Source organism: Ambystoma mexicanum, chromosome 1q (genome assembly GCF_040938575.1).
Source record: "Ambystoma mexicanum isolate Mex_15411 chromosome 1q, UKY_AmexF1_1, whole genome shotgun sequence".
Classification (NCBI taxonomy): Eukaryota; Metazoa; Chordata; class Amphibia; order Caudata; family Ambystomatidae; genus Ambystoma; species Ambystoma mexicanum.
In genome coordinates, this window is record NC_090922.1 from 843,551,870 (window position 1) to 843,573,497 (window position 21,628).

The 21,628-nt window shown below is 49.2% G+C and overlaps 1 protein-coding gene across 3 annotated transcripts in view; it reads right to left on the bottom strand.

The window, feature by feature from the left end:
• AXDND1 (axonemal dynein light chain domain containing 1) overlaps window positions 1–21,628 on the bottom strand; it is an 871,721-nt gene that overhangs the window by 508,848 nt on the left and 341,245 nt on the right. The gene's annotated exons all lie outside the window — the stretch shown is intronic.

Sequence of the window (21,628 nt, forward strand, 5' to 3'; positions counted from 1 at the left end):
AAAAATAGAAAAAACAACACGATTTATATGAGAAGAAAAGAAAGAGAGAGAGAGAGAGAGAGAGAGAGAGACAAAATATGTAAAACCTTTGCTTTTCCCCTATACTTTCCCTGTCTAAATTGCAATTTTCATCATGTCAACCTGTGCCAGTGATGGCATCCACACAGTCGGTTTCATTTTGGGGAGGTGTAACACTGTGTGCCCTTCTCACGTCTGAGAGGTGCACCCAGTACTTTAACCCTGTAACTTTAACTGCAGTTGGGGTGCTGTACACCACTGTGTATGGACCATGAAATCTTGGTGAATTCCACCTTCTTACAAAATTTCTGACAAGAATCTGCTCCCCTGGCATTAAAGGCCCCTCCGGGCTGTCTGCATGGAGGTGTCTGTTGCTACATTTTCAGTAAATGGTGAAACAATTTGTTTTGCTATGCTGCGTACTGCGTGCATTAGCTGTGTTAGGTATTCCTTAAACTCTTCTCCCAGCACTGTGGCAGCCCTGTGCGCATCAGACGCCCTCCTAACAGGGGAGAGCGGTGTGTGCATTCTCCTACCCGTCACGATTTCGTGCGGGCTTAAATGATGATCCTTGCATGGTTTGTTTCTGAGTTGGAACAGTGCTAGGGGCAGACAATATACACAATTTTTTTTCAACGTGCTGCATAATTTCAATAAATTGCTCTTGAGCAGCCCGTTGATCCTCTCCACAACTCCATTGGCCATTGGATGATAAATCGAACATAATTTGTGTTTCACCCCCAGAAGGGAGGTTACTTCTTTGAAGAGGTCATTCACAAAGTGCGTGCCGTTGTCTGAACAGATCACGTCACAGATTCCCCACCGCGAGAATACTTCTCACACAAGGAACTTGGCAGCACATTTTGCATAAGGATGGGGACAAGGGCCCGCTTCCACCCACCGTGAAAAAGGGCATACCACCACAATGAAGTATCTTGCTCCATTACATCTTTCTCCCATATCGGCATAATCGATATGTAGTTCTCTAAATGGACCCTGTAGGGCGTGGCAAAGTTCCACGCAGGGTTCGTAATGTAATTCCTGAATTGTAAGTTTGGCATGTAGTACATTCAATCACACATTTAGACAAATATTCATGTAGATTAGGAGCAAACCAATCCTCTTGAATATCTGAGGCAATGTGTTGTTTTGCAACGTGAGCTGGGAAATGCAGTTGTTGGAATGTTACTTCTATTAATTCTACGGGCATCAGTACCTTGCCTGTCGTTTCCTGTCTCCAAATGAGATCTGTGGCTGATTGCTTACACCCTTGTTTGCCCCACAACCCCTGCTCTTCCGGTGGGGCCCTTCTCTGGAGTTCTATCAACTGTGCTATGGGCGTGTTATTGTATGTTTCTGCTGGTTGTTCTGCTGTGGTTGTTTTTATAATGTACTCTGATGTTGGTGTCTTATTCAAGTACGAGGCTTCTTTCGCTGCTGCGTCGGCTGCCGCGTTCCCCAATGAGACGGCGTCTGTGTTATGGGTATGGGCTTGGCATTTAACCACCGCTACTACCGATGGTTCTGCTAAAGCTTCTATTAGTTCATTTAGCAACATGGCATGTTGTACAGGGGACCAGTCTGCTCTTCTGAACCCTCTCCTTCGCCAACGTGATAGCCCTGAGTAAAACTGTGGTGGTGACATAAGCTGAGTCTGAATATATGGTCTTGGCACAATCTTTGGCTGTATGTAACGCGCTGGTTAGCGCAGTCAGTTCGGCTGCTTGTGCAGAGGAGTGTGAGGGGAGGCGTTTTTGAACAATCACTTCGTATGTGTCTTCTTCCACGCGCACTACCGCCATCCCCACATGTTTCTCTCCTGTCTCTGAGTTTATGGATGCTGACCCGTCTATAAAATAAATTTCTCCTTCTGTAAGGGCATTTTCGCTTGCTTTGGGAATGTCATCGCCCTCTCCCTCATATGTGCTACAATCGTGTTCCTGTAAATCCTCTGTTGTGCATGGCTCTGTAATGAAGGTGGCTGGGTTCACTGTCTTGCATCTGACCACATGTACATTTGGACTGGATATTATTATTTCATAAGCAGAGGCTCTCTGTGTTGTGAGGGTAGATTTTGATCTTTCCAAGATAGCAAATAACAAGTGTTCCGCCTATAGCGTCACTGAACATCCCATTACGATTGTGGCACTTTTCTCAATGGCGAAGGCCGCTGCAGCGAGGGCCTGTTCGCAAGCGAAATGTCCCTGCATTACTGGGTCTAATATTCCACTGTAGTACACTAATGGTTTGTGGCCTAGCGATGTCTTTTGTGTCAATACTGCTGTCATTAATGTTCCATTGCTGTGTGAAAACAGGAAAAATTCCCTTTCATAATCTGGCTTTGCAAGGACTGGGGCGTCTGAAATAAGGTCTTTTAATCGAGAGAATTGAGCAATTGTCTCCTGTGTCCATTTTATTGGGGCTCTGTTCTTTTGTGCTTCTTTCAGTGCTTGTAGCATTGGCCGTGTGTATGCTGCGTAATCGAGGATCCACGCTCGGCAATAGTTACATATGCCAAGAAATTTCTGCATGTCCTTCACTGTTTTTGGTATGATAATGTGTCGAATGGCTGCTGCTCTGTCTGGTAGTATTCTTTTTCCATCGTTAGATATTTGCTGGCAAAGATACACAACGTCAGCAAGGCAGTATTGTAACTTTCCTTTGTCCACCTTGTATCCTTTGGCAGCCAATACGTTAAGCAGTGTTATCGAGTCTTCTCTACACTCTTCTTCTGTTTTGCTGCAGACGAGTAAATCGTCTACGTACTGTATAATGGTGCTCCCTACATCTATGTTGCCAATGTCTTCTCGTAGTACTCTGTTAAAAATGCCTGTGCTCTCGCAATACCCCTGTGGGAGTCTGCGATGTTCATATCTGCTGTTTCCTAATGTAAAAGCTGTAAGGTACTGCGACTCTGGTGCGAGTGGCACAGAGAAAAATCATTTTTCAGATCAATGACAGTGAAGCAAGTTGCCTCTTTTGGTATACTGCACAATATTGATGACGGGTTAGGCACTAAAGAGAACTCTTTTTGGATGACGTCATTGAGTGGGCGGAGGTCCTGGACCATTCTCCACGCCCCTCCTTTTGCTTTCTGAATCGGAAAAATCACTGTGTTGCATGGGGATGTTGATGGCACTAAGATACCTTGGCTTAGGAGTGCATTCACTGTTTCTCTAATACCTTCCTCTGCTTCTTTGGATATTGGGTATTGTTTCACTCTGGGTGGGAGGGCACCTGGTTTGAGTTTTATTTTTATGGGAGTTACCTCGTGCAACAATCCTAAATCGTGTGGTCCTGTAGTCCAAATTTCAGGTGCTACCCTGGCCATGTCTTCTTCAAATATTGTCAGTGGGGCCTTTATGTTAGCCATGAGTGGGTTGTGTATCTCTCTGTATTGAATCATAATGTCACATGGTATGCTTATTTCCATTATTATTTCTCCATCCCCTTCGTAATCAGTAAACAATTCTTCATCAGTTATATCTTTTAGCATTATGTTTGGCTCTATACATAGCACACTTCTCCACTCGCAACCTTGCGTGTCCAGGCCTATGACCACAATGCATTTGTTGGAAACTTGAACTGCCTCAATGTCTATAGACATAATTGTGCCTGGTACTACATCTGTTGGTGTGATTGGGCGGAATATAAAGTCGGATGGTATTCTCCACTCTTTTTGTGTTATTTCAGGCACTACTTGGGCTAATACCTGTATTCCACAGAAGAACATGTCCATGTCAATGGGAATCCCTCTTACTGCAACTTCCTTTGTAATTGTGCTTATTATCAAGAGTGCCCGTACGGGACATATCCCTGGCGTCGAGCACACTATTCCTCTTTCAGTAAAGGCTATGGTCATGTTTAACTTACTGAGTAGGTCTCGTCCCATCAAATTGATTGGCGTGTCTTCGTAATACAATAAGGGTGCATGCACTGTTTTTCCCCCCACTGTTACATCAAGACCTTTTGTATAAGGAACTTTTAAAATAGCCCCAGAGAACCCCTGCATCTCCAAATGTGTTCCCGAGAGCTGAAACCGCCCTTCTGTGAGGCATGATTGTTCTGCTCCAGAGTCTACCATAAAGATAAACTGCTTGTTTCCTATCTCTGCCGCCACTAGTGGTTCCTCATTTGCACTTTGTGTGGTGGATAGAACTGGACACGCAAGTGCTCCCTGTGGGCTGTCCTAGTCTTGGTGTCTTTGCTGACCTGGCATTGAAAAAACATTATCACCCACGATCGTTACGCCGCGAAATGGTGCAGGGGCACCGTTTGCGGCCGCTGCAAAAGGGTTATTGTTTATGTTCCCTACTGGGTTTTGGCTCGTCATGGGCTGTAGTGCGTTTAGCTGTTGTGGCTGCTGCTGCTGTTGCTGCTGTTGTGGGGCTGGCTGTCTCTGTTGCATTTGGTGGTCATAGCAGTATTGATTCTGTTGTCCCCCTCCTCCCCATTGGAGCTCCACAAGGACTACCTGGGTGTGGGCAGCCCCACCCCTGTTCATTGTTCATGGGCTGTTGTTGCTGTTGAAAATACCCTGATGGTCGCATTCTACAATCTCGGGAATAATGTCCCCATCTTCCACAATTCCAACACGACCCCTGTTGTCCTCCCCTTGGTCCTTGCCCACCATAGCCTCTGTTTCCCATTCCTCCGTATCCTCCCCTTTGCCCGCGGTACCCACCTCTTCCTTGGGCTGGCCTGTTCTGCCACTGCGATCCTTGGCATGGCTGTTCCTCTCCGTTCCACTGTCCTTGGTCCTCTCCAACCCACTGCGCTGCTATCCCAACGGGCCTTCCTCCCGCGTTTTCCTCTCCTTCGTTTCCTCTGTCTGCTGTTGCACTGGCAGTAATGGCGGCGACCTTCACTAATTTCATCTGTACTAATTTTGCTTTGTCAGCCAGCCTCTTTTGCGTGACCTCCTTTTCCTTCTCTTTGATCCTCCTCCAGTGGTGTACAATTCTGCTCTGAATTTCAGGCCACCCTTTGGCTTCGATCCCAGCTATTTTGTCCAAGGCCTCTGTACCTCTTTCGGCAACCCCTTTTTAATGATAAAATAGAATAAAGCTGTTGATTGATTCCATGCCGTACCAGTTTCGCTTCTCCATAAGTCTTGCACTCGCAAAATGAATTGCGCAGGATCCTCGTTCTCCTCCATCGTGCACTGCATCACTGCATGTAAATCTGGAACGTCTGGAAATGCACGCCGCAATGCATCCCACACTTGTACTCGAACATTGTTAAATGGTGATCCATCGTGTCGGTCACAGCTCATCGTTACTCCCAGGAACCCTGCCCTTTCCCAGATTGTGTCTGCTTGGTCCCTGATTGCTGAAACTAATAGACTTTTTACATCACCTATAGCTAACGGCACACCTGCCTTGTTTTTCTCAAATACATGTATCCACTTACCTGCCCCTCCCGTCAGCGGGGGGAGGAGTTTTAACAAGTTGGTTTTGTCTATTTGGGCCCACGGAATGTAGTTTGGCCTACCTGCTCCTTTATGTATCAGTGGCATTTGTAGTTTCTGTTTCTTTCCCGTTCTGCTCGTCTTCCCTTTTTTCGTTTTACTTACCAGTATGTTACCTATCCTCCCTGTTCGTTGTCTTAATCTACCTTTTGGTTTGGTAGTGGGGAACCCTCTGCGACAGCTGCCTCTTCGTATTCATCTAAATCGTCCCATATTTCTTCTATTTCTGACTCTAGCTCGTTATTATCCTCCCAGTTTTCCTTGGGTTCACTTCCTTGTCTTTCACCCTGATCTCCACTTTGTTGACTCTCCGGTGTATCTGGGCGTATCATCCTCACTGGTTTGTTATTCAATTGGAACAGGAACTGTCCTGACTGCCACTCTTGTTCTTGCCTCTGCTGCGATGACGTCCCTTGCGATACTATAGACTGCCCTGATACAGAGGCTGCTGGGGTTGCATTGCTTGCTGCCCCGATCGGAGGTGTGAGATCTGCCAGTGACAGCGGGGGTACCTCCCCTCCCCCTGGCAGCATTTGCCCTTTGTCACATAAAGCTCTTAACCGTGTAATTTCCATTTGTGCGTGTGCTAGCTGACGGTTCAAATCACCTGTTAAACGTGCTATGTCCACAGGAGGTGCACTCGTGGGGCCATACAGGCCTCCTTTGTCATATGGTGGAGGTTCGGGGGCTGGTGCCCCGCCTTGGGCAGTGGCGGTGGGTGGTATATACAGGGGTTCACTAAACCCTACTGCTGGCCTAGTCATTAAGGGATAGATTTTTGTTACTTCGTTTTCGGTTGTAGTTGTTGAGCATTCCCCTTTTCGTGTCCCGCCTACTTCTTCAGGGTTTTTCTGCTTTTCTGTCATTCGGCTTGTACCTACCTCTGCCGTGGGGGCAACTTCCTCAAACATTCGCCATAAATCTAACACTTCTCTCCGATTCTGTAACTGTTTCCCTTTATATCGCGCTAACAAATGTGTTGATACTAGGTCCAACACTCTTGTCAAATGATCCTCCTTCTGGCCAAATTGGTATGACCCCGTCTCCCTTTATCTCGGTGATCCACTGATCGTGATACTTCTGTATCCTGTCGCTATAAAGTGGACGGTGCTGGAAAATATGTGCTAGTGGTATTACTCCCCCCATGGCAATGTTTCTTTTCCTTTCTTGTGTATTCTCGTACCTTTGAATCTCTTCCCACCTCTAACTAGGTATGTCAGTTACAATATGTGGAAAGAATAGGTTTTTTATCAATGCTTACAATTACCATATGTCCCATTAGCTTTCTGAGAGGTGTTACCTGATCACCCCTAACAGTTTATTTCTTCTGCTTTATCTTATATCAATCACAAATTACTTGTATTAAAATACTTTAGCGTGTTCAACAAGACATATACATAAAAGCAGACCAACAAACATATAATCATGCAACATACACATGCACTGCCTGCGCGCGTTTGTTCTTTCCCTATTCCCGTTACTGTCCCTGTTTTTTCTTCTTCCCTATAATACCTACTATTTCGCATTCGCTCCCCACCTCTTTCACCTTTATTATGTCTCAAGATTTCTTACTTCCACGGAAAAAGAATATTCTAAAAACTACTCTGAGCCTACACGAGACCCCTACTATTTTTCTCTTTATCTCTATTCTGCACTTGGTCGGGACAAATGCTACACGGCGCCGCCTTCTACCCCCTACGGGCTAGGATACCACTTCTCTTCTTCTTCTCACTTCTTACAACACCTAATGGCCATTTAAAGGATAGATCAGAAAAGCCTCACCGTCACTCACGCAGACCCTATTCTTAGCTACCTTCCCTTTGTTGCTAATTCCCTTTTTCCCGTATTTCCCTTTACCTTCCTTTGGGGTCTTTGCAACCGGGACTCCACGTGTTCAGTCAGGTACTCTGAGGGTCGCCGCTCACGGCTGGACCTCGCTCAGGTCCGTCCCCCAACCAAGCCGTGGCCTACCAGCTGCGAGCAGCTTTTTCCATCGGGTATTCGTCAACCGGGAATCCTTGACCCTTTCTTCTTGGTGTGCACCGTCTGGTCAACCGCAGAGGCGATGGTTCTGCTGGGGGGTGCCCTGGATCTCGCTGCCGGGCGGCGCCGGCCTCAAGGCACCTCTCTAAATCACGTTGCAGGGGTCAACAAAAATGTAGGTGCCTTTCCCCGGCTTACTACGTGTGAGAGAAAAAATAAAATAGCAGACACAATCCCTTGACAGGGAAAAAGGCACTGAGACCCGGCTGCAAGAGTTCAAAGGATGGTTTATTTCTCCAGCTAGGAAATAAAACTCTCCCAAATCTCATTACATCATACATATATTTATATTAGTTAAAGTAACTCTAACAAAAAATGCTAAATGGACCCGATTGGCCAGGCGGTGTGGTGCTGTAGGTGTGGGTGGCATCTCTTCCTCCTGGTTGGCAGAGTAGCTGATGGACGTCAAACATCTTGTGCTCCATGCAGGTCAGGGTACGGTCACTGTGGTCACTACCTAAGCTAATATGTTACAAACTAAATAACAAATTATTTAAAACATTTTATGCTACTTGTCACATCACACACAATGATTATTGTCAGTACAATTGGGTCATTCGTGGCTTTAATTGAAGGCCTTGACCTTATTGTGCATGTAGAAGAATCAGGCTGTGTTTCGCATCTTTTCCCAGGTTTCAAACTCATTAGTGCAAGTAAAAGCATATATATAAAAATGCTTAAGGTTAGTAAGGAGTGTATTGGGTGGATTTCGCAGCACAGGCGAGGGTCTGGCACTTGAAAGAAATACTTTACAGGGGGTGCAGGGTCAGGATGGCAATAAATTGTTCTAGTGGGGGTGGGTGGCTTGCACGTTTATGAGGACGAATCGCGTAGAAAGTGCTTAGCTCATCCTGGTTCACATGCCGGTTCTCAGACGAACAGTGATCTCAGAGGAAGAAAACTGTAGCATATTGATTGTTGCAACTTTCTCCAGCTTCAGCGTGAGAATGGAAGCGCAGAGCTTTCCTTCGCAGGGGGAGTGCAAGGGTGGGGGCCAGCCAGCTGCCTGCACGCCTTGTGTGTGTGTGTCTCTGTCCTTGGCTGCTGCGGTGGAAGGGGAGCTGAGCATTGCTATACTATCGCAGTGAGGCCTGTTTACCCAAGATGGAGTCGAAAGGGGGCACAAAAGATGGATGCCCCGTGTCCTGCTCAGTAGTCCCATCTATGTAGCAGTCAACCGTGGTTAACTTTACATAAGGGCGACAGGGCGTGGCTACGAGGCCATGTGAGAAGACGCATCTTCTGAGGGGCTCCTGCCGATCCGGAATGATCCTTGGACTAAACAGTGGAAAAATGGAGTGTTGGGACCTAGAAACGACAGGTCTAATGCATGAACTGCAGGCGCACGCATAGGAACAATCTCGGAGCTGGAGAGGCTGAAGATACTAAGTTGCGAGCGATCGAATTGAAAGCATCCAGAGGCCGGGAAGAAAACCAAAATGGCCGGCGGCATAGAACAAAGGGACTGGTGCAATTGACGAGGACGAGAGCCTACGCGGCGCAGCTGAACAAGCACGAGCAGCTCGCCGACACCACGATGCTTGCAGGAGGCGGCGATGTGCGAGGGAGCTCCGACGCGGTGCCGCGGTAGACACATTGTGTCAGAGAAAGTGTAGCAGCCGCGAAGAAGACAGGCGGCGGACCGCGGCTGATAAGCGTGCCCGTTTCCCCGGGAGGGGGAGGGAGAAGTGCACACGGAGCTTGCAGGCGAGCGGCGGACCAGAGAATCCCCTGCCACATATCTCGTGGCGAAATAACGCACGAGCGCGTGTGAGTGGGACTGGCTCCTGAGGCCCTATACAGAGGATCGGAGAGGAGCGGAGGGATGCCGAGTGCATGGGCATTAGACACGCGGCTCCCGAGCTTGGAACGGGGCTCGGGATGAAGGCACCGCCAGGAGCGATCACGCTGGGTCCCATAGTATGCCCAGACAGAGGAGAGCAGGACATGCAACGCTAGACGGACGACATCAACGTTGAAAGGGGCGGGAGGTTTGTTGAAATGGATGGTGTTTCCCATAAATAGTGCCTGCATATACAACTGCCCAACTGTTCAAGTTGATGAGAAGATCGCTGACCGCAACACGAAGTTGGGTGCGCACGTGGATGAGCACCTTGGTGGCGCACACAGGTGAGGAACGGGCAGATACAGGACAGGCGCCAGTGCCCCCGTGTGGACATATAATAGACAGCAACTTGGGGGCTCTGATCCTCGAGTTGAGAGCAGGAGGAGACAATCATCGCGGTCTGAAATAGCCTGAGGAAACCCTCCTGGGTGTGCATAACTGGACGCACTGAATGACGGTGACTTGGACGCGCTGCACAGAACCGTGATGATAGCAGCAAAGTACCTCTGAGCGCAATCACGTGTGCACTGAGTAAATACAAAGGTGCTACCCAGCACATGTGTCCCGGTACAGCCCAGACAACAGGGCAGGCGGGGGTGAATGGACTTGCTGATCGCCGCTGATTTGCTGGGCATGCCACAGAGGAGGCTGGCAGAGCTTTTGAGGGTCTGAGGCCCCCATGCTTGGGTAGGGCCTTGGACATTGGAACGGGGCGTGCGCCCCCCTCCCCCTACTTGTGGAGCATAAGAGGTGGGCGGACCCACTACATATGGCTGCTGTGACATGGCTAACAAGCCTCCGAGACAAAAAGTGAAGCAACCTACGCTAGACGAATTTGCCAGAACACCGCCGGGCCCGGAAAGTGCCAGGAGCAAAGACAAGCCCCCTGCAGGAGGCATGGCCGCCGCGGGTACAAATCAAGAGGTTCTGGCTGCAATTGCGGACTTGAAGGCAGACTTGAAAGCGGCCTGGGAGGCTAAGCTCGAAATGGTTGTGGCTGAATTGAAAACAATGTTAGACCTCAAGGTCGGTGAAGTGCAGGAGGAGGTGAATTTACTCCGACAGGATGTAAGGTCCCTGTCGGAGTGCACAGAGAGCCTGGAGAAAGAAGGGAGTTCGAACACAGCAGACTGCGCCTCACACAAGTCAGAACTGCATGCCCTGGTGCAGAGAGTGGGCAACCTGGAAAGTAGAGCGGAGGAAGCGGAAGGACGCGCCTGAAGGAACAACATCTACATTGTGGGTATACCGGAGGGAACAGAGGGCCACAACCCCACAGAGTTTGTTGAAAACATGTTGCTACAGGAGATAACCGCAGGTGTTCTGTCTCAAGGATTTGCTGTGGAACGAGCACACAGGGCTCTGACGAGGAGGCCGCCGCCAGGCAATCCGCCTAGGCCAGATATCGCCAAGATCCTTAACTATCGGGATTGGGAAAGGATTCTGGAACACTTTCGCAAAGGAGGAACAATCAAGCGTGGAGAGGCAAACATAACAGCCTACCCGGACTACACCCTAATGGTGCAGCGGAGCCGAATGAACTTCGGGGCTGTTAAGAGGAGACTGGGGGAGGCGAGAAATACATGCTACTTTACCTGGCGAAAGTGAAGGTTTTTCATAAAAATAGAACTTTTTTTTCGACACTCCGGAGGACGCCATGGGTTGGTTGGATACGCAGGGTTGTCTCCAGGAGCCTGACATCCAGACGGAAGAAGGAGGTGGACGAGATAAGTAAAGAGTAATGTGAGCACAGGGAGATGGTGCGGCTTAAGACTATGGGACTTGATTATAGTCATTGATGTGGCCTGTTCGTAGATGGGACCAGAGTAGGATAGATAATGTATTATGTGCACTGTGACTGTTACTTTATTAAGGAGCCTTGCAGGGATAGTCTTCACACCCCCATTTAGGATTAATAGTTAAGTGGCCGTTAGGGCGACTTCACCCTACTGAGCTCTGAGCGTACCAGACAGGGTTAGATGTGGGGGTGCCTGAGATCCAGGGATGGAGCTGGGCAACAGTTGGGGAGGGGGTTTTTGGGGAGGGGAGGGAGGTGGGGAGTTTGTTATGTATATAGTTTTGGGGAGTTTGAGTTTAAACACGAGCCCACGGGGAATAGCCTTGGAATTGTATCTGTATGGCGCAGGCGGAGGAGGTTGGCTCAGAGGGAGGGGGATGGGTACTGACGTGCCATGGGAGATCTTAGAATAGTGATGTGGAATGTCAGGGGACTCAATAGTTATCTAAAAAGAAATAAGGTCATGCTGTATTTAAAGAGACAAAAGATAGATACTGCATTGTTACAAGAGACGCATTTGACACGGGAAAAATTGGAGCTGGCGGAGAGAAAATGGAAAGGTACTGTAGTGGGGTCTTCGTACTCGGCCTATGCTAGAGGTGTGCTGGTCTGGGGGGCGCCGCATGTCCCGTTCCAACTAATACAGGAAACGGTGGACACTGAGGGGCGTTTGGTCATAGTGAGAGGGTTGGTAGAGAATAAAGAGGTGTGCATTGTAAACACGTACGCCCCTAATCAAAACACGGCGGAGTACTTCCGAACTATGTGCACCAACCTGAGCTTGTGCATGGGCGGCGCAGTGATATGGGGAGGGGATTTTAATTGTATGTTAAACCCTGAAGTAGACAGGTCGGATGACAAGGTGGTCAGGCCTGCCCCAGCAGCTAGGGCATTGCAGTCGTTGCTAGACGACTTTGGATTGGTAGATGTGTGGAGAACAAAGCATCCTAATGAAAGGCAATATTCGCATTAGTCAGCCCCATGTCATGATGCCTGCCCCCGGAAGACCAGACCAGGCCCAGCAGCCCCGGAAGCAGGCATCATGCCACTTGGAGCATGCCCAAAAGCCCCAGTTAGGGGCTGTTTGGGTACAGTCCTGGCGCCTATGGCGCCAGACTCATAAAGATAAAGTCAGTCCTGGCGCCAGGGGCTCATTATTGATAACTTACCTGAAGCAGACCATGCTGCATACTCACCTGAGGCAGACCATGCTGCATGAAGACTCAAGCCAAATGAGGCTTAGGAGGGACTATTTTACTGAAGGGACTATTTTGTTACTTGGGTGGGGTTGTGGAAGAATACTTACCTGGATCTTCTTCCAAGGCTATTTAAACCACGCCCGGACAGCCACACGTGCTTCGCGATATTCTGCTTGCTGCAGCGTAATGCTCACCGTGTTTTCAGCAGCTCCAGTCTTCAGCCATGCCCGCTTCAGTCCTGGGACTCCTGAAACAAGAAGAAAAGAAGGATAAAGGTTAGAACAGGAGTTTTAACTTTAATCCTTACCTGAATCCTGATCCATTTCGCCACGGAGCTGAATGACAGAAGTCTTTGAAGCATCGCTTCGCATTCCTACGGCGCCGCGCTGAACTCACCTGCTTGGCGGTACTTCAGCATTCCATCACGCTCTCTCCATCTCGCGGCCGCCCTCCGACACCTAAGGAGACAAAGACAGCAAGGTGAGCAAGGGGACTCTCTAAGGCTATACAAGCTACCCCCAAGGACTTACCTGATTTACCACGGGGGGTACTCACCTCATCTCGGGTCGGCGCAGTCAACTCTGCTTCATCGCCGTACCCCGGCCCCTAAGGGGAAAACCACAATACTCTTACCTGAATCTTATCAATTGCCATTTGGAAATCTTCGAGTGGATTAATCGGCAACCTGCAAGGAATCGGACAGAGTGAAGATCAGACATTTGAACTCTTATGAACAATTGGACTTTAGAGTCAATACTGGAACTCACCAATTCCTCTACGCCAGTGAAGTAACTGGTCATCAACGCGCCCCTGCGGTCGATGCAGGATGGAGAGCTCATCCTTCCAAACCATCAGGCGAGACTAAGGAGGGGACATCAAGAGTGATCTGTGGGAAGACAACGGGAGTGGGGAAGGTGGGTTGACACTCAATTCCATGGGTGGTTAATTCCCCTTCTCCTTTGCAGAAGAATATTCCTGCGAGCCAGACAAACTAGGCAGAGCGGGCCAGTCCAGTCAGTCATCTCGGCACTACACGTCACACTGGTGGAAACAACAGCGGCCCAGTTCCGGTCGACGCCCCCGTGGGAACAGGTGAGCGTAACAGAACGCAAAGCCTACCCACAAATACCCACCTGGGCGTCATGGAGACCTTGGAAACTGATCACTTGGCCCAATTATTAGGGGAATTAAGGGCCGAAGTGCATTCCGCTCGCCAAGAAACCAATGCCCTCAGGAGGGAACTGATAGTGTCAAGAGAACAAACTGATGAGTTGGCCAGACAACTATTACAGAGCCAGGCTGGACAAACACCTCTACCAGGAGTTGGGGCAAGTCCAGCTCCTGTACCATCGAGTAACCCAGTGCAGATAAATTCACCTGGAGCCGTTCCTTTGGCTCCGCCTGAACGCTTTGCCGGAGACCCAAAAGGGTTTGCAACATTCATGAATCAATGCCGCTTGCACTTTTTATGTAGACCTGGAGCTTTCCCAAACGATCAGGCCAAGGTAGCCTTTTTACTGTCATATCTCAGCGGCAGTGCGGCGGATTGGTCCATTCCACTAGTTAACCAGGATGACCCGATTCTTCGAGATTTCCAGGGTTTTCGAACAAGCATGGAAAGACTATTCGCCCGACACTCCCGAGGACAGGCTTTGGACAACGAACTTTTATCCCTACGGCAAGGTAACCAGGATCTTTTATCTTACATTGCAACTTGCAATAGATTAGTAGTGGAAACCGAATGGCCTGAAGCCAAGCGAATCACATTATTCCATCGAGGACTTCGGGGAGAACTCAAAGATGTTTTGGCCCAAAACGTGAATCCGCCTCAAGACTGTGCTGAATATATAGATCTAGTGGTCCAGCTCGATCACAGACTTCAAACCAGGAAGGCTGACCGAACCAAGTTTGAGAACAGGGTGTTGGTTAAAACCCACGTAAGCTCCAAGGGAGTAGATGTCTCAGAACCTATGCAAATCGGGGGGTTAAAGGACCCTTAACCTAGAAGGAAAGATATAGAAGACGGCAACTACAATTATGTTTATATTGCGGAACTACTGGTCATTTTCTTCGAAACTGCCCTGTAAAACCACCCAAGAAAGTTATGGGAGCAGCAGACGAAAACATGTGAAATCTTACTCGGGAAACGACCACGCCCGGCAAGCGTAGAGGTCCGCTTGCCGAGCTTAAAGAAGGACACTCTGACCTCGCATTTCACCATACCCATGGTCCTTGTAGATCCAGAGCAGCCATCACGCATGCACGCGGTAAAGGCGTACGTAGACAGTGGAGCCATAGGAAATTACTTGGACTGGGAATTGGCTACCAGGATGAATCTATCTCTCACCCGCAAGACCACGGCTGATGTTGTCACCACTGTAGATGGAACGGAAATTGCCTCTGGACCCGTAACTCATTCCACTGCAGAGATGACATTGCTGAGTCAAGATGGGCATCGAGAGGCTATGGTGTTTGACTTAATCAAGGCCCCACAGTTTCAGCTGATACTGGGATACCTTGGTTGGAAAAACATAATCCCTGTATTGATTGGCGAGAGGAAAGACTAACCTTCCCAGAATGTGCTCACACCTGCTACCCAAGGAAAACTCAAAACTCAGTCCTGGCCCCAGTAATTCCAGTAGCCATACAATTACCTGTTGAATACCAAGACTTTCAGGATGTCTTCCAAAAGGAACAGGCAAACACCTTACCACCTCACAGATCGTATGATTGTCAAATAGATCTTGTACCTGGAGCACAACCACCTTGCAGCAGAATCTATGCCCTTACGGAACCCGAAAATCTTCATTTGCGCCAGTACCTAGACCAGTACCTTGCTAATGGCTTCATTTGCCTGTCCAAATCCCCTGCATCTTCAGCTTTGTTCTTCGTACCGAAAAAGGAAGGCGACCTTAGAACATGTATAGACTACCACGCACTGAATCAGATAACCATCAAGAATCGATACCCACTGCCTTTGATCCCAGAACTACTAGACCAGGTGAAGGACGCTTGTATATATACAAAACTAGACCTTCGGGGGGCATATCATCTGGTACGTGTCAAAGAGGGTGACGAATGGAAGACTGCTTTTCGCACCAAGTACGGACTATTTGAGTACCAGGTGATGCCCTTCGGACTATGCAATGCACCAGCAGCCTTCCAGTTCTTCATGAACGATGTCCTCCGAGAGCTTATCGACGTTTGTGTGGTCGTTTACATCGACGACATCTTAGTAAACACTTTATCAGAATCTGAGCATGTAAAACACGTCCAAGCAGTCCTAGAGAAGTTACGCCAGCATAAATTATATGCTAAACTGGAAAAGTGCATCTTCCACACTACGGAAGTGGAATTCCTTGGATTTATTCTGACCCCGAGAGGAATCCGGATGGATACACGAAAAGTGGATGCCATTCTTAATTGGCCTTCGCCAAGTTCAATCAAAGGAGTTCAAAGCATGCTTGGCTTTGCCAATTTCTACCGCAGGTTTATCCCGGACTTCTCGCACATTGTACATCCCATTACAACGCTATTGCGAAAAAACAAACGCTTTGTGTGGACAGAGGAAGCTGAGAACGCCTTCCAAGAAATAAAAGCTAAATTCACATCTGCTCCCATATTAAGACACCCGCGCCCCGAGCTTCCCTACATATTGGAAACAGATGCATCCAGTTCAGCCATAGGAGCAGTCCTTTCCCAAAAGGATCCCGAAACTAACCAGCTTCACCCAGTGGCGTTTTGGTCAAGAAAATTTTCAGCCCCCGAATTAAACTATGCCATAACCGACAAGGAGCTGCTGGCCATCAAGTCCGCCTTCAAGGCTTGGCGGCACTATCTACTGGGTGCCAGACATACCATCGCGGTCATCACCGATCACCGCAACTTACAATAGCTAAAGACAGCCAAAGCCCAATCTTCGCGCCAACTCCGTTGGGCATTGTTCTTCGCCGAGTTTGATTTTGTTATAACATATCGACCAGTTTGTAAGAATGGTAAAGCAGACGCCTTGTCCCGGATTGGAATGGGAGAAGCAGAAATAACTTTAGAACCCGTACCCATAATTCCGGAACAGAGAATCCTTGGCCTGACATCCATACAGACACTGGAGGACATTCAAAACAAGATCCACCAACTCTTTGATTCCGTTGCCCTACAGGACTGGGCAAAGAAAGGTCCAGAGTACTCTGTCATCGATGATTTACCTTATTACCAAGGCCGGCTATTTGTACCGCAAAAGGAACTACAGGAACTTGTCATTTCCCATTACCATGACACCTTAATAGAAGGGCACCCGGGTATTGCAAAAACCGAAGCTAAAATTAGGAAGCAATTTTGGTGGCCCACCTGGTGAAAGGATGTCAAGTCATTTGTCATGTCTTGTGGCATTTGCGTACAAAATAAAGGGCAAAAGAAAAAACCTGCTGGATTATTGCAACCATTAGACATACCACCTACCCCTTGGCATACCTTGTCATTAGACTTCATCACGGATTTACCCCCGTACCAAGGTTACAATACCATTCTAGTTATTGTAGATCTTTTTTCTAAAATGGCCCACTTCATTCCTTTAAAAGGGATACCTTCAGCTTCAATCCTGGCCAAGGAATTCCTTGAAAATGTTGTCCGCCTGCATGGCTTTCCTTCAGTGTTAATTTCAGATCGGGGCAGTCAATTAATTTCACATTTTTGGAGGAAATGCTGCCAACTGGCACAAATTGATGTTAGGCTTTCGACCAGTCACCACCCTCAGACCGACGGTCAAACGGAGAGGACCAACCAGACTCTTGAACAGTACCTCCGTTGTATGCTACATCAGTCTGAGAGGAATTGGAAAGACATTCTGTGGATCACAGAGTATGCGTACAATAATTCCGTACACTCAGGAACTGGACAAAGTCCTTTTTTTACCATTTATAGGCACCATCCTCGAACCTCGGATTTGGACTCACCCCAGCATTTAGAGATGCCCGCAGTGGACCATCTCCACACTGTTATTACACAAGCCTTTAAAGAAGCAACCATCCATTTGCAAAAGGCTAAGGAAAAATACAAAAAGGATGCGGATCAGCGCAGAAGTGAAGCTCCTCAATACCAAATAGGGGGCCAAGCATGGTTAGCCACTAAGCACTTAGCACTCAAGGGGACTCGGACCTTTAACCCCAGGTATTTGGGACCTTTTTCTGTCAAGGCAATTATTAATCCAGTGGCCGTCAAGTTGGACCTACCTGCTCATATGCGAATCCATCCCGTCTTCCACGTGTCTCTTTTGAAGCCAGTGCAACCAGGAACTAGGCTAACCACTCCACCTGAACCTATCCTCATAGACGGGGAGCCCGAGTTCGAAGTCAAGAATATTTTGGACTCAAAAAGAGTGAGATCAAAACTCTTTTACCTAATTGACTGGAAAGGTTATGGTCCGCAGGAAAGGTCTTGGGAACCTAGTGACCACGTGCATGCACCTCGTTTAGTGAAGAGGTTCCATCGGGAATTTCCAGACAAACCACGGCCAAGGGGGAGAACGACTTTAGGAGGGGCCTTGAGGGGGAGTGCTGTCATGATGCCTGCCCCCGGAAGACCAGACCAGGCCCAGCAGCCCCAGAAGCAGGCATCATGCCACTTGGAGCATGCCCAAAAGCCCCAGTTAGGGGCTGTTTGGGTACAGTCCTGGCGCCTATGGCGCCAGGCTCATAAAGATAAAGTCAGTCCTGGCGCCACGGGCGCCAGGCTCATTATTGATAACTTACCTGAAGCAGACCATGCTGCATACTCACCTGAGGCAGACCATGCTGCATGAAGACTCAAGCCAAATGAGGTTTAGGAGGGACTATTTTCCTGAAGGGACTATTTTGTTACTTGGAAGGGGCTGTGGAAGAATACTTACCTGGATCTTCTTCCAAGGCTATTTAAACCACGCCCGGACAGCCACACGTGCTTCGCGTTATTCTGCTTGCTGCAGCGTAACGCTCACCGTGTTTTCAGCAGCTCCAGTCTTCAGCCACGCCCGCTTCAGTCGTGGGACTCCTGAAACAAGAAGAAAAGAAGGATAAAGGTTAGAACAGGAGTTTTAACTTTAATCCTTACCTGAATCCTGATCCATTTCACCACGGAGCTGAAAGACAGAAATCTTTGAAGCATCGCTTCGCATTCCTACGGCGCCGCGCTGAACTCACCTGCTTGGCGGTACTTCAGCATTCCATCACGCTCTCTCCATCACACAGCTGCCCTCCGACACCTAAGGAGACAAAGACAGCAAGGTGAGCAAGGGGACTCTCTAAGGCTATACAAGCTACCCCCAAGGACTTACCTGATTTACCACGGGGGGTACTCACCTCATCTCGGGTCGGCGCAGTCAACTCTGCTTCATCACCGTACCTCGGCCCCTAAGGGGAAAACCACAATAGACTTACCTGAATCTTACCAATTGCCATTTGGAAATCTTCAAGTGGATTAATCGGCAACCTGCAAGGAATCGGACAGAGTGAAGATCAGATATTTGAACTCTTATGAACAATTGGACTTTAGAGTCAATACTGGAACTCACCAATTCCTCTACGCAAGTGAAGTAACTGGTCATCAACGCGCCCCTGCGGTCGACGCAGGATGGAGAGCTCATCCTTCCAAACCATCAGGTGAGACTAAGGAGGGGACTGTATAGCCAACAAAATGGCCGCCGAGTTGTCTCGCGGCGCTGGCAGAGGGGAATCCGACAGGTGATCAGGGGCCCCGTCGGTACCCTCGACGATGTCGTCGTCACCTGCGTCGGGATCCATCCCGACGGGCCGGTCTTCTTCCACGCCGAGGCCGTGGCTTAAGACCTCGACCAGCTCCTCCTCCGAGGTAGAGGCCGAATCTACGACGACGCCCTGCCCCCCCTTTTTCTTCCCCACGGGGGATTTCACGGGGGTCCTATCGATGGGCACAAAAGAGGACTCCCTCCGAGGTGGCAGGGAGACTCCGAGTCCCGAGGTCGCCACCGCTGGTGTAGCCTCCACAGGCTGAGCCAGGACCGCCGCGACAGTTTCGATAGAGGGCTTGGCCGGATGGATTAAGGCCTTCACCACCTTAGGTGCGCTCACCGCCTTATCCTTGAGGGGGGGACACTGCCTCGCTCCCCCTCCGCCTTCGAGCTCGACCGGGGCCTCTCCAGGAGCTTCGCCGGGTGCTCGGCCTTCCTCTTACCCGACCCAGAGCGTTGGCTCGTGGTTGATGGTGCCGGGGAGGGTGCGCCCTGCCTGGCGCCCATAGAGCCCGACCGTTCGGCGCTCCCGGTGCCAGCGGACTCGCGGTGCTTGGCCTTATGTTGGACCCCCGTCGCCGGGGCGTCCTCAAAGGTCTTAGAAGACCGTTCGGATCTCTTCCTCTTCTTCTCGCCGGACGGGCTCTTCCCTTCTAGCCAGTTGGCGAGACGTTGATGGCGGTCCTTCATGGTCTGCTCCGACATGTTGCCGCAAAACGCACAGTCCTTCTCCACGTGCGTCTTGTCCTCATGTAGGCAGTAAAGACAAAAAGAGTGTTCGTCCTCCTTGAAGACGTTCTGCAGCTGGCATCCAGGGCAGACCCTGAACAGCTTTCCGGGCGTCGAGCTTCCCTTCTCCTGGGCCATGACCGGGCCTGAGAAACTTCTGGAGTCCTCCAAAAGCGTAGCTCGACGAAATCTTCACCCTTGAGGGGCGCAGACGAATCCGACACGGGTCCCCGTTGATCGGATGGAGAGTCGGTGGAGCTTGAGGCTCTTTTGACCGAAAAAACGAAGGTTTTGAGAAAAAACGTGAAAGAAAAAAAAAAATAGCACTAATGCTCGAGAGCAATAGCACGAGGATCCCAACACATGAACGTGCGGTAAAAATCTGAAGATGGCTGCCAGAGGCGGTGCTTAGGTAGAGGGCAGTCATTGGCTGTGGTCAGTATGACGCAGAGACCAGTGATTGGTTACTACTACGAAAGACAGATCAGAAACGAAACTGATACTGGTTTTTTCTTTACCGAGGATTCCCAGCCTGACGACGGGGAATATTCATGAGCATGTGAATCCATGCCAGACCCCATGCTGGAGAAAGTAGCACTCTGAAAGTTGCAGAACTTTCATGAGAAAGGGGGTGTCAAGCTACCTAATTTTTAGGCCTATTATATAGCGAGTCAATTACAGTTTGTGGCCAAATGGCTCTCTGATGAAGCGCCCCTGAATTTAGATTGTTTGGGCAGGACTGTGCCCCGTTTTACCTGAAAGAAATTATTTGGTTGCCTGAGTCAGAAATAAAGGAGTACCCGGGGATGATGAGGCTTGGATGGAAAATGTGGCGACGAGCATGTATAATGATGGGGGACCCGCTCCCGTGCTCCCTGCACGTACCTCTGGTCGCTTTGGCAGGAGGAGATGAGCAACTGAGGGTGATCATCAGAACCTATTGGGAGTCGGTTGGGCTAGTAACGTTGGGAGATATATGGCAGGAGGGGACCATCAGGGAGTTTGAAGGACTTGGAGAGGAGGCAGGACTACATGGGGGCCAGTATGTTATGTATCACAGGTTGGTGCGGACGATTCGAATAACGTGGCCTGAGACAGTGCTGGCGGAGGAACCGGACGCCATTATGGAGATGATCTATGACACAGCTGAAGGGGGGCATGAGATCTCTAGATTGTATGAGATGGTAATGACTAAAGTTGGAAAGGAATTGACACATTTCGATTGGAATGGGAAACAGAGGTGGGAGCCCAAATGGAGAATGGGATGTGGGAGCGGGCCCTAGGATACCATATGAAAGTATCTGGGAATGCCAGATTGCAGCAAATACAGCTGTACGTGACGCATAGAGCGTATATGACCCCGCTGAGGATATCTAAATTTAAGAATGCTGGGAGACAGGCGTGCCCTAAGTGCGATGAGGAGAACGCTGATATGACACACATGTTTTGGTCATGCCCAGTGATCGAGTGTTTCTGGAGAGAAGTCGCACAAAAGCTAGCAGAGAAAAGGGTCACGCTTGCTGTAGACACGGCCTGGGCCTGCCTGTTGGGAGGGTTCCCTAGGCCACAAAAACGGAAGCATGTTGGGAAACTGAAAGACTTGGCGTATGTGCTTGCAAAGCGAAGGATAGCTATGGGTTGGAAAAAGTGTCATAAGCCACGGGTGGAGGTGTGGTGGAAAGAATTACAGAAATGGTCGGAGGCTGAAGCGTTGGTATGGCAGGAGGGAAGAAGAAGTGGGTACCCTGGTGGCATGGAAAGTATTGATATCTGGACTATTTGGAAC